This window comes from Cardiocondyla obscurior, linkage group LG17 (assembly GCF_019399895.1).
Source record: "Cardiocondyla obscurior isolate alpha-2009 linkage group LG17, Cobs3.1, whole genome shotgun sequence".
In the NCBI taxonomy this organism is placed as follows: domain Eukaryota; kingdom Metazoa; phylum Arthropoda; class Insecta; order Hymenoptera; family Formicidae; genus Cardiocondyla; species Cardiocondyla obscurior.
The window spans coordinates 865,007-878,999 of record NC_091880.1 but is presented as its reverse complement, the minus strand read 5'-3'; the positions used below and the strand labels follow the sequence as shown (position 1 = coordinate 878,999).

Below are 13,993 nucleotides of genomic sequence, written 5' to 3'. Positions count from 1 at the left end.
TTTATTATCCGAACGCGACTTGCACGATTTGCGTAATTAGCGTCGCTACAAACAAACGACGCGTTACAAAAGCGACAATAATCGGACGAAATATTAATTATTACGACGTACGGTACTTCAATTATTTACCTGAGCGCGTTCGTTTCTCGTTCGTGTGAATTAAAGATGTTTTATTAAATTATACCGCCGTTAGAAATTACAGTTGACGACTGTATTATTGACGATAGTGACTGCGTTATTCGGCATCTTTATCATTTCGCCGGGCTAAAATTAATTTCGCAAACTCTTGTTTAGGGCCCTTACCTCGTCTTAGTTATCATCGCCGGAACCGAGTTGAACGGCGGTTAGCGCAACGAAAATTAATATTTGCCCAGCCATCGAAAAGTTTCAAGAAGACTTAACGGAAGTGTCAAGTATGCTTATTAACTCGTTTGCGCGCAGGAGGATTACGTGTGCACGTGTACGCGTGGATAGGGTGGGCACGTGTATGCGTACACTTCAGGGAAAAAAAGAAGATTGCACGAGTTTGCGAATCGTCTTTATGGGGTGAAACAAAAGTGAAAGGGACATCTCTCGCGTCCGCGCTCGTATTTCTTCGTCTTCGGTGAGGTAGGATTTTCTCGGCCAAGACGTGGACTATTTGCTGAAAACGGTGGACACGGCCGATCCGTACAAACGGCCGCCATAAAGAAGATAAGATATCTTATCGTCCACCGTGTTCCTTCGCGTGCATAAAAAAAAAAAAACGGGGAGGACTCGTGAAAATCTTTATTGAACTTCAATAAACCTGACCTTTCAGTTTCGTAATTTTAATTAATTCTTTTAGAAATGTTATTTTAAGCACGTTGAGCGTGATGGGCTTAATTTGGTTTTCGGAAAAAATTTAATACTAAAAGTGAACGTATTTAGGTTCGAAATGTAAATGCAACTCTCTGTAGACTTAGATATTGCGAAAAACATACGAAAAGGCGCATGTAACAAGCCACCCTTGGGAAAAATATACGTCTTCTCCCATCGCAAACTGTTGCTGCCGCTTTTGCTTGTACAAATGCAAATGTCACGTTCAGACCGCGACTCATCTCAAACAGTATAACTGAGAGGACACTCCATTATGTTGGCAGGATTTTGCAAAGAGAGCGGAGTGTATCATTGCTTTTATTGCTTCAAGAAAAGCACTTGGAGGAGGGTCGCGGATAATCATTTCAATGCGTTTAAATGTACTCACTTGCATTTTGATGTCAAAATTGTTACTCACGGAGTGTACTTCACCTGAGAATAAATTTTTAACGTTGCCTGTTATAACATAGAAAAAAAAAAAAAAAAAAAAAAAAAATCAGAAATTTAATTGTCGCAAGACACTAAAAAACTTAATCATAATTTAATTAAGCACATTTATATACGATTTCTATACTAAAGAATTGTCGTAATTAAATGGCACAGTTCGTGAGTCAATAACGGAAAGAAAAGAAAAAAAGAAGAAAAAAAAAAGCGTGCGGTTGATAAAAACGTTACTTAGACTTGGTTGATGCAGAGTCAGTGTGCTAAAGGTATTGTCGTATAAACAGGCCACGCGTAAAAACCGCTTGTATTCGTTCAGCAGACCCAACATTTTCTTTCCTCCTCCTCCGTGTGCCTTTTTCTCTTCGGGGTCTCTATCTAACGTTCACTCAGCTTTTCTTCTTTCCCCGTTATAGAGAGATCCGCGGTCTTTATAGACAGCTGCACTCACCTCGAGGCAGGGCAGGGGTTAAGTAAACACTCTTTACAATCTCACCCCCACAGCGCACTTCAGTCCCATCCCTTTTTCTATGCCGGCACCATCTCTATGGCCGTCTCTCTCGGTCCCTTCAGCCGTCTTTTCCCTCGCTCTTTCTCCAACGGTCGTTACGGAACGCTGAAAGTTGACGCGACCCTCTCATTAACCACCATATTGGCTTTCGTTGTCAACGCTTTCTTGTGCCGTGTCGCCCGCGTTCGTTCCTTCCGCCGCGGCTTCGAACTTCATCCTCGCGTTCGCTCGATAAATGGAAGAACCGGGGTGCCCCCGGTCGCCGCCGCGCTTGTTCTTCGCCGGCGTGATATCGCCGAAGTGCTTCTCAATGAGTTTCTCCCGAGTTTTCCCCCCTATCGGCGGGATTGATCGCTCATCTCCTCCGCTCGCGCAGCCTCGAGATGCATCATGCGCGCGGATCCGTCGGCGTGCGGGCACTTGAACTTGGTATCTCGTTGGCAACCTTTGTCGCTCGTCGTTGAAACTGAGATCTAAAGATACGGATACGGAAAAAGCGAAAGCATCGTGTATTTATATTAAATTATTTTTTGAGTGTAGCGTCGAGTTTTGATACATTAAAAAATTAGTACTATTAATAGCACGAAGATTTAGCTTTGACCACAAAGTCCTCCCTTTAATGAATACTTAATTTATAAAAGGAATTTATCAACCCGATTAGGTTTAAAAATATTTTTATTATTTAACATAGTTAATTGATTTTCTTCCATCGTGGAATACCCGCGACGTCTAACTTACTTGTGGGATTTTCTTTCTTATTGCATATTTGATTAATAAAAATTAAAAGGCAGCATAAAATTTGATAAAACGAAAGCCGGATTAAAAGTATTTGTAACATGGTTTTGCGAGAGTTTTTAGGTTGACTGGCGAAATGGAAGAAAATCTCGCAGAAAAGGGGAGAATTTTCCCCTATCGAATAGCTCGTAAAGTTTTAACACCCTTGAGCCATGTGAGTCTACGGATAAAATAATATGACTGCGTTTCTCAAAAGTGGCTTTTCCGTTCCCATTCGCCTCGCCGGTTCGAATTCGTTCGATTTTAACGAACAACGGAGGAACTTTGAATCGTAAAACTTCTCCCACTGTATAAGTCCGAAAGGAAACGCTATCAATAAGACTGAAACGTTCCAATCTCGCATAAATCTGCGAAGATAACTTGATTAAATCAGACGTCAAATAATCAACGATATAACTTTAACGTTTAAGGTACGCGTTTTCGCCTCCGCTTTTAATAATATAAATATCTATTACGGCGGAGCGTTCCGCGGGAATTTAAATATTGACTCTGTCAGCTAGAATGTCTTGATAGAACCGATCAGATAATAAAACGCGCCGATTCGGTCGGCGCACGCGTTAAAAATAGACACCACGCGGTTTCTGCAGAACGAATGTCGGAATGCAAATCGACCGGGCGGAGGCTAGCTTCACGAAGATTGACAAAGCGACGCAATCACGATCCTCGGCGGGTAATTAGTTAGCAACGCGCGGCGAGGCTTGATCGCTTTCGATTTTTCTCGCGCACGCCGCTCGTTAATTACTAACCACGATCGATACGCCACCGCGAACGGCGAGATCGCAACGGCGCGATACAACTAATTTCGCCGGTGCGTATCGCGCGTGGCTTATTTCTGCGGTTGTAATAAAAAGGCCCGCGATAAATATTAAAGGGCCCCCCCTCCCGCGTTAATCGTCCCAGCCTCGCGCTTTAAACGCAAAATGCGGGAATCGTTTGCGCGGCGTGTTTATATCAATTTACTGGCGATTGCGCCTCAACCGTAGAAACTTTATTTCTGTATTATTTCATTAACATTATATAATGCGTTACATTGGTTAATCTAACGCAGATCACATCCTTCGAGCCGTGTTATCGTATCGCTAATTTACTCCCTATCAATTTCGTTAGAACAATATAATTTTATTAAACGCAATTTATCGCGCGTTAAAAGGTAAATCGTGCTAAAGAGCGAATTGGATTTTACATTAGAAACTCGTTCAGAAACTTCTTTTCAGCGACTTCAACTTACTCCGCTAATTCTTTTTGTCGTTGGGGGAGGAGGGAAATAGTTGCTCTTACGTCCAATTACCGTTTGCGAACACGCTTTTAACTTTAATCCGACTCATCCCTCACTCTTATTCATTCGCCGTTGCGATACTTTTTCATCGCAGATTGGGCTTCACTCAATCGCGAGGAATATGGGCGATTGGGGAGCTCCGATAAAGTTTCACGGCATCAGTTTCTCGTTGCCGCGTGAACTTCATTTTTAGACAGCGAACTCAGAACGTCGCGAAATAATTTATAATGTCTTTTTCTTTTTTTTTTCTTCTTTCTTTTTTTTTTCTTTTTTATTAAAATATACAAATATGAACATTTGAAAGCAGGACTCTCTGTGTCTCTTTCTCTCTCTAGGATTCCGCGGAAATTTTCGGTGCAGTTACAAACACAGGCGCATGGTAATATATGTATATCCGCGATTTTCCGCGATAGAAATTTTACTCTCGCCTACAAAAATCCTCGCTGGGCTCGCTTCAATAGATAACCCGCTAACCCGAGATTAAAAATACGAGTTTAATTAATGCATTCCACATCGCGCGGTTTGAGATAACGCCCCGTTCTCGATAGTTAACCATTCCGGCGCACCAGAAATGTAAACGTCAGTTTAATGCAATAACGAAAAACGTGTCGATAGTATTCCACCGAATGTAATTGCGATCACGGGTCAATTTATCTGTAAACACGATTCCCATCTCGCTCCCTTCGTCGGGAATTGCATTATTCAATTATATCATAGACTAAGCGCTTCGAATAAAAAATAATTTCTTTCCTTGCCCGTGCACGACGCACGTGCGCAATTTCGCGAATTAATAATAACGATTCGTCGTTATTAATAAGCAGCACCGCGAACGATACGTAAACCTTTATCTTAAATTGTCCCGCGATACCGTCGCTGTTTATAACGAAGTGGAGGTTCCCCGTTCGATCGTTTGTCGGGAGCGCGCGAACGTACACACGTGCGCGTGACATACACACGCACCCGCTCACGCACGAAAACGCATGTAGAAAAGATGAAAAGCAAGCGGAATGAAGGAAGTGAACCAAGGTCGTTTCCAAGTGAACGAAATTGCGTAACGCGAGACATCGAGGGGTAGTAACTAGTTTAACCTGTGAAATTTAGTACGGTTTATTCTCTCCGGCGGCGGCGTGAAAACTTATATTCCTTTACCCGATATTAAGATCGTGTTCTGTCGTATAAGCCCTGATAATAAAAGGCGCGTAAAACGCGCGACGCGCCGGTACTTATCGACACGACTGCATTACTGTATCGCAAACAAGTGCTTATTTATTATATAGTTCGGAATAAAAAAAAAAAACATTTACAAAAAACATTTATTTAAAAAAAGCAAAAAAAGAAAAAAAAAACACTGCCGGGCGAGGCGTAACAACGAAAAATTTTGACATGAGAAAATAAAAAAATTGGCACACGAAATGATCCATTACACGGAATGGAAATATCGTCCGCGGAAAGTTCGGCCGTTAGTGGCGGTCGAAGTAATTAAACTGAAAACGTGTCAAACGGACGTTTGTAATGTCAGCATTAACGAGCATGTTCCTCACCGCGGGCAATAAAACTTCATAACTATTTCATAAACACAGATAGGTGGATTGTGCACGAGCTATCGATATAATTTATTTTTCCCGCTTATTTCCCCGGGGATCTTCCTTTTCTCTTGCCCAGATATTGAGACTTTTTTCCGAATGATACCTACTCGCGTTTTTTTTTTTTTTTTTTCGCTTCTCTGCGCCTTGTCAATTGAAATAAATTTATTTTTAAAAGAGACTGCATACATGATAAAAACTCGTGTAAAAGCTGCGACTAAACTTCGATTTGTAGATGATTTGTGAAATGTTCATATTTGTCAGTTTACGTATTCGTCACATCATGATTTCTTATATTACGTTTTATAAATACAAAAAATATATAAAAACTTTAGTAAAATTGTAGTAAAAAAAGAAAAAAAACGTGTTCGTAGTTCTAAAATTGTTTCGCGATACGCGCGGGTTTAGTATTCGGAATTTCACAAAGTACGAATAATAGACGCATAATTAATGAAGTGCCGATAAACGCGTGAAGGACGATCCGTCGAAGCGCCAAAAATTCCAGGGAAGCGCTTCTTTGGCATATCCGTCCGTTCTCCATTCAGGTTGACGATATTGTGCTCCCCCCCCAGCACGCAGAATTCTTAATTAAGCACGCTACGATTTGCGAGGGCCTTTGATTCCAACGATCGGCCCTCCCTTAGCAATAAAGCCACGACTTAGCTCGAAGTTGAGAGAACGCGGGGATCTCGTCTCTGTCTTTCTCATTTCTTCCTCCCCCCTTTCTGTCTTCTCTCTTTCTCTTCCCCAGTGGGCGAGTATTTTCGCGCAAAAGTTAAATCCGCGTGCGGCGCGTACTCGAGGGCTACCTCGAGCGTACATTATTTCATTAACCGTGCTTTCCTCATCGACCTGCGCCATCCTCCGCCCCCAACCTCATCGTTACCACCACTTTTGCAAACGGACGCCCTGTTCCCGGCACCGAGAGAACGTGCCACGGACATGGCCGACGTTGGTGGGTAATAGCGTCGCAAGAATGAAACCAAGAAGGGCGGTGAGGATAAGGCAAAGCGACCGCTTCGCGCGCTGCCCCATTCTAACCGGCTCTCTTCCTTCCTTCCTTCCCGCCTCCCTTTCTTTCATATTAATTAATTTGCTCGAGAGTTTTAACGACTTATTGCACTTCAATTAACTCATTTTAAATTGCATAATCCCCACACCTCCGGCGGAGAGGAGGCTAGGAAACCGGTGCCCGCGATAAACCGTAGTGCGCTATCGCTTTTACGGCATGAGAGACCGAGACTGATCACGTTATGTATACTTGTATTGTAAAATGCATAACGATCGCACGTAATTTCGTGTAATCCTTATACGCTGAAAGTCAGATATGGCGACGGCAGCTAGCGAACGTAACTTTAGCATCGTGTGCATCGAGTTTCATATATACCGCATGTATATACCGCGCCGGCCGGTTTACCGAAGACTGATTTCTCTCCGTTCTCTCATCCCCTGCCTCTGCCGCCTAGGATTACGTACGTACACTAGCCGCTGTCGCTGCAGCAAACGCCATATCTGTGCTTCGGTATACAGCTCATGGATATAGAAGTAACATTGGTAATATTTTTTTTATTAATGTAACAGTTACACTCGAACAGCGATTAAATATATTCTTTATTAAGTTATCGCGCGATCGACTAAATTATATTTAATTGGCCAGTAAGAGAAAAAAAAAAGAAGTTAAAAAGTTACGATTAATCGTGGAATTCACAATCGAACATAATTTTCTTCATAAATGAGATGTACGAGTAATACGAGTCGATAGCTCGGAGTTTATAAGGGGAGAACAGACTGTTATCCGAGAGATCGCGCATACAACCCCCGGAAACGTTTCAAAAAGTTGAGAATCGGGACGAGGAGAGGGGGGGGGGAGAGGCTCGCATAGAAAGTCAGAAGCTCGCCGCCCGCGGGGGTGGTGGACCGCGACCGATCTGAAAGGAACAAGCCGAAGTTTGCGGAGGGGGCTCCGAGATCGCCTGGAACTCATTCGTAAGCGAAGACCGATCCGGCCCGTAATTACAATTCGAACAAAGTTATGCCGGCGGAGGATGTGTCAAGTATTTAATCAGCACCGGGCCGAGTCTCTCTTCGTGTGAGACAATGGATGGCGGACCAACTCTCTTACACGATGCTTGTCCGCACTCCGTTGCGTCGCATCCCTTGCCCTAACGGTCGTCTATTTCCAGTACAACCGCGGGCGCAATTATGTCGGCCTCATTTTCGAGAAGGCTTTACCTCTTCTTTTTCGCGATTCGTAGGTACTATTCATCTATATCTTTCTCCTTCATCGAATCTCTTGCATGCTCTTCTCCGTCCACTTCGTGCTTTTTTCCTTATTACTTTTCAGCGCTATCTCGTCTTTCTTGCGTGCGCACACATACGTATTTCAGCTTTGCACGGGTTTTTTTTTTCGTATTTCCTTATATTCAATTATATTTATTTTTAATGTACATATAATATGAGAAATAGAAATTTCTTTTAAATCCCGTACGCTTATGCGTGTGATTTTGTTATCCAAGAAATTATAATGAAACGCAAAGAACTAAGACAGTGTTTTTACGACGAAATTAAAAAAAAATAAAAGTAGCTCAGTGGTATTTCCTTTGTAATCTTTGGTATCTGATCGCGCGGCAGGCATGTTACCCTCCTCAAGCTAGTACATCTATCCTCTGGCATTCGCCATCTCGATATACGACGTCTGTTCCTCGAATCACGCGCGGTTCGTACAAATTCCCGAGCTACACGCAAGCTGCACGTCAGTGGCTTTCGCAAAGAAATTCGTTAACTATCTAAATAACTACGCTTTTCTTCCTTTTTCGGTATAAAGATAGATTCTCTCAATTTAAAATTAGTTTACATTCTGCTTCCTGTTTAAAGTAGTATACGTAACGCCATACCTTATCTAGCAAAAATTTTAATTAATTGTTACTTAAAACAAAAATTTTCTTGAGAAACGTTTTTAATTACATTATTATTGATCCTTAAGTTATGAACAGTTTCGAACATCCCTCAATTATTGGCAGAAATGTATCACACATAACGTTTGACGTACTTTCATGAAACGTTTCGAACAAATCCGGTGGAAATGAGCATGTTAATAATATTACATAATATATTAATGCACGCCTGTACGCGCGAAATGTTTTACAACTAAACGTATTCCTGATGAGAATGACGTGGATAGAATGTAGAGCGTAACGGCATTGGTTTCCCCCCGTGTATTGCTCGCATGCGGTTACACAAATATGGACGAGCGCACTCCAAATTAAGGTTTAGAGTTGGTACAAATCAGTATCGAAGTTATGGACGTGCCGAGCTGGTAAATCTAAATCCCCCGCGATTGTCTGTCAATTATTTATGATTGGCGGCAATTTGTCCAATCGAGAATAAGCCCTTTCCTACTGGATGTAGGGTTTACCGAATGCCATTCAATGTTTCGAACTGCATTATCCGTTTCCCTCCGCCGCTGTTTTTCTTGTCCGCGCGGCGCGCGGACATACGTTTATAAAAAAAAAAAAAAATCCAAAGGAAAACAATTAAATTCATATTTCTCAAAACATCTACATTGCACCGAATAGAAAATGTTATCGCGAACGAACCGCGCGCTGGTGTGAAGCATAGTTTTGATAACAAACGTTACGTTATACTGAAAATTCAATCGGGGTCACGGAATTTCCATTTAAATTGTATTTTTGCGCGGGATATAAATGTGCACTGCAAACCCAATTAATTAATTCTGACAATCAGTCCGATCCTCTTCAACGCGAAACAACATATCAGGCGCAGTGACATTTCAATAGACATTACGTCATTGCAAAAGGTACAAAGGTACCCAACGCACCAAGGGTGATATTGACGCTATTCCCGGCTAAACAGTTCAGAAAGTTGAAGCAAAAACTGCTAAGCTCCCGGTACTTCGGCCACGGGGAAAGAACTTTCCCCCAGCTTCATTCCAGTTAACGATAAGCAACCGCATAAAAAGCTACTGGCCCAGCACGCACAGCGGTTTTCATTTTTAAACTCGAGCTTTCCCCGAAATAACAAAACTCACCGACGCTGCGCTCTCATTTATCTGCTCTTTTTATTATTTATTTCGATAATTTGGTAATTAATCAAATGGCAGCTGCGTAAACAAAACATTTTCCGATAGCTCATCGGAAATGAAATCGCAAGTTCATACATCGGCGCTGATTGAAATGCGCGCGCCAATCTCGTATATCGAGTCTTGAATGAAAGCGTCGCAACGCGGCGTTAATTAAGCGTAACGAGAAAATTAATGACGACTAACTTTTCGACGCGCTGAATTACGCGCGCCCACCCGACTTCGCCCCCGCGACATGTAATCATCGTGACGATCGAGCCTCCCCCTTTTTTTTTTTTTTTTTTTTCCGACATCCGTCGAAATTTATTTTCGTGATGCCTCTCTAACAAGCCGTTGCGTGACGTACGGTTTTACAGGGTTCAATAGTGGCCTGGTTGTGTTTTTTGTCCTCGCGTAGCGTTCATTTATGTGCGCCTCTCTTTTTCTGGTTACTTACTTAACTAAGTTTGCGCAAAAAACTAACGTCGCGTGCGACCGCGGCGAGTTTTCTGGCGCGAGCACCACGTATACGTCTGTGCGACGCGAGGAAAAAGTTTGCGCACCGCAAGTAAATTAATTGCTCGTGCCGCAAAAGATCTAATTAATTTCGTTGAAAATTATTTTGGTTTCTTCATTCATATCAAACTACGGGTAACACGTTTACCCATGCTCTTAGGAAATAAATTTTTTTTCCCCCGTGATTTTTTCGCTCGGTCTAAAATTTTTCTTTGAAGTTACATTAAATAAATCAAATTTACAACTAATATTTGTAGTTTGCGCAGCGCAAATTAATGCGCGAGTAAGTAAATTTTATTCGATGTATGCTGTTCATTTTTTTTTTATTTTACAAGATATTACAGGTGTAATATTAAATAACGTGAATCAATCGGTTAAAAAAATAATGTAGCATAATATCGTTTTAAGCTGCGTCAATTTATTATTGGGACGAACGCGACGTTACCGTTTTTCTTAAAATATTTACGCGCTGTTAAAGAGTTGTAAAACTCTACGCGGAGTGGCTGGCTTTAGCAATTGATAGATAACTTTGTCAGCGCGTACATAAGTCAACACATAAATCAATTGAGCTCGCGGGATCGAATTAACAAACTTATCATTTGACAGGGCGGCGCGGTACGCTAAAAATCCTCTCCGAATCTTTAACCCTCGCGTCATGTCCTTGTCATATTAATAGAACAAAACGGCTACGTTTTGTCGAGTAACAAATTTTTCTCTCTTTTCTTTCCGATTATCTAGTCGCGACACTTTGCCACGTTCTTCCGTCTTTCTGTTATACTTCTGCTTTGTCAACTGTTTTCTCTATCTCCCTTCCGTTTACGGACCACCCACGACTTTGGCCGGCCTTTCCACTCACGTCAGCTTAACGTCACTCATGCTCGGTACGGCAGGTCCTTTTTGTCACACTCCGCTTTTCTTGCGTCCCTCCTCATTTCTCTTTCGCTCTTCTTTATCCTATTGTGTACTATTTTAAAACGCGCCTTCGAATTAACAGTTTCCGAAGCGCTAAACGCTCGCTAACCATTCGCCATGTATTTACACGCCTGTTATCAGCTGTCTTCTAACTATCTACTTTCGCAAGAATGGCCGATTGCTTATTAAATTAAATAATCGTGTTAAACCGCCACTTTTTTTCCGTGAGAGAGCATAAGAATCTTTATTACACAATTATTTACACTACTATTTTACAAGCAACACGTGAGAAAAGTGGATGGCGTTTTATCAGGCGAGTTACGTAAGACGTGAACTTCGGTAACGATTGTTAACACGAATTTTATTATAGACGATAGCTACGTACATTAATCACAATAAGGCAAAACTTGTATCTTTGACTTTATTGTCAAATTATAAACAAAATGCATTTACGATCCGATGTCACAAACAGATTAATGCGAAAAAAGTGTCAGTCGCACTTGTTGCTCATTTGAAGATGATTATGAACAATGGAGTTAGTTCGAGGCAATTTTTTTTTTCTTTTTTCTTCTATTTTTTCTTTTTTCTTTTCCGCGATTAAACGTTACATCGTTTCCTTACTCGGTGCTCGCTCCACAAAGTATTTCTTACGTAACGTGATAATCTCGAGCTATGGAGTTAGATAGACATCGCGGATAAAAACTCACCAGTCTCACGTTGACGCAGCAATTTCCACTTCGGAAGTCTAACCAAAGTCTGTCTCCCGCCGCTTTTTCCGCCCCGTACTCTTCGGCCTCTATAACTCTCTCGTCATGTCACGTTCTAACTGCTTTCCCGCGGTCCCCGGAGTCTACTTTACACAGATTGCACTGCACGTCACAGCTGTCCTCCCTTTTCGTCTTCCCCTTCCCACGAGCAAACTCTTTAACAGTCGGAAAAATATTTCGAGAGTCCACGCGGCCGAGCGCGAGTGAAATCAACGAGGTAATTAGCGCTCTTTCCGTATTGCACAATCAGTGTCCGGGAGTTCGCTATCGAGGGATGGTAGATCGGCCGTTTCGTGAAAACTGTTGGGAGCTTCGCTCTAATTTCGTAACCGAAACACGCCGCCGTCACGTGGCCGCGAAGAAGAAACTCAGCCGGAGATAGGTCTCAACTGTTTCTTCAAAGAGGTTTACAATTTCAAAGTATAAACGTGAAAAACTCTCTCAGGAACGCCGAGAGACGAGGACGTTCCCGAGGATTCGCCCATCTGAAAAGTAACGTCGAAGACGCGGCGGTTACGGCAGTTGAGAATTTTCGCGAGACATCTGCTCAAGTGTTCTAGAAAGGATATTTTCCTCGAAGGTATCTCGGGATAAACGCCGCTCGCGAGGTCGACGGACGCGGGCTTCCGGTTTTTTCGTCCGCGCTACCCGTCCAGTCATGTGGCGATGAGCGGCGCATTCATTGATCGCGGGCGACCTTGGTGGCGCGTGTCACGATGCAGGTTCTCGACGACGAGATCAGTGCATACATGGACCACCGTTGGGCGCCAGCCCGGGCGATGCCTTCGTCGCGTTCACCGTGGCGTTCGCGTCGGAGGTGCCGACGCACGAGGAAGCGGGCTACGGTGTGGACGAGTAAGCGATTCCGTCCCGCGCGCAAATCGTAGGGTCGTTGCATTCGCGTGTAGTAGCCTCGGTCGGCGTCACGGTCGAGCCGAGGGCCGCCAACGTCTATCTGTCTAGTCCGGCACGCTCGTGTTTTTGCTCGGGTACGAGTACGTTCTCCAGAGCTCACGAGGAGGAATACGTCCGTTCGCGAACTGTTCGCCAAACGTACTGAGGAACCCGGCGGCTGGTTTGCCGGTGACGTTGTGCCTCCGCGGGTTCGATTCCCGGATGGGCATGCGCCACGTTCTGCGCCGTCGGAGGGAGGTTGCCTCTGCTGTTGCCGATGCTAGTGGTGCTGCTGTTACTGCTGCTCCTGCTGCTCGAGGTGCATCTACCACTGGGAGATAGTTGCCATCAGTGGGGTTGCTGAGGGCTATCTTCCTTTCGTTCTCTACCTATCGCTCCTCTCCCCCTTCGCTTTCTCATCGTTCCTCCACTCTCGCTTATCGCACGGAGTTTTTCCCCTCGTCATGTTGACTAGGTCTCATTCTTCGTCGACACTTTTGTCAATTTTATTTGGCCATCGTGATAATTATCTGCATATTAACAATGCACTCCGAGTTTAATTATAATTAAGGTAATTATTTTTTTTTAGAACGTATACAGGTGACTAAATTTTATAGGTGTCATCTTTTTCTTTCTTTCTTTCTTTCTTTTTTCTTTTTTGTTTTTTTTTTCTTGCTGTAATTGTGTTTGCAATACTTAACCGTAGTATTGCAATAAGAGGGAATTGATTTATTTATCGCGCAGAGATATTTTCGTTTCGCTTTTACAATTGCATATTAATTTAGATGTATTCGTCGACGTTACGTTATCACATTCACAATTTATATATGTTTGATTTTTATTTCCTATAGAATTACGTTCTGCAAAACAATTTTTCTATGACGTATTAATATATTCATGTCAGAATAAAGAAAAACTTTGTGATATCGGCGTAACATGCACATCCGACTGTTTGCGATAGACAGACAATTTAAAGAAATCATGCTGCATGTCTTTTTCAACCAGACGCTACAAATTTGATAATCTATTTGGCCGTTTTCATGATATGTCTATTTGTTGCGAGGTAACAGTTCGTGAAGCGAAATAGAGGGTAATTACGACTGACGCACTTGTTGCTCTTGCTGTTGTTGCCTTTCTGCGATTATTGCTGACAAACACATCGTACATTTATGTACTGCACGTCTTTATTATTTCAAGGAACACAAAATGTTTTATTGACTACATTGAACGTTACCAATTTCATTATTTCGTGAACGCCGTACGAAAATCACGTCTTAAGAATAAAATTCTATTAAAAACCGGCAACTATGTTTAAATGCGAGCGTGACGAGCAATTGATGTTAATTAATTAATTAACGAAATAAGCGCGTGTATCGACAACCT

General features: G+C 42.6%; 1 protein-coding gene across 8 annotated transcripts in view; it reads right to left on the bottom strand.

Moving 5' to 3' along the window:
* Ten-m (teneurin transmembrane protein Ten-m) overlaps positions 1-12,770 on the bottom strand; it is a 481,599-nt gene extending 468,829 nt beyond the window's left edge. For 5 of the 8 annotated variants that reach the window (XM_070668386.1, XM_070668390.1, XM_070668389.1 and 2 more), the window contains exon 1: positions 11,657-12,770. The gene's annotated coding sequence lies outside the window, so the exon portion shown is untranslated. The remainder of the gene's footprint in view (positions 1-11,656) is intronic. The other 3 variants (XM_070668391.1, XM_070668402.1, XM_070668403.1) reach the window with 3 other exon arrangements.
* Between the last annotated feature and the right edge of the window lie 1,223 nt (positions 12,771-13,993).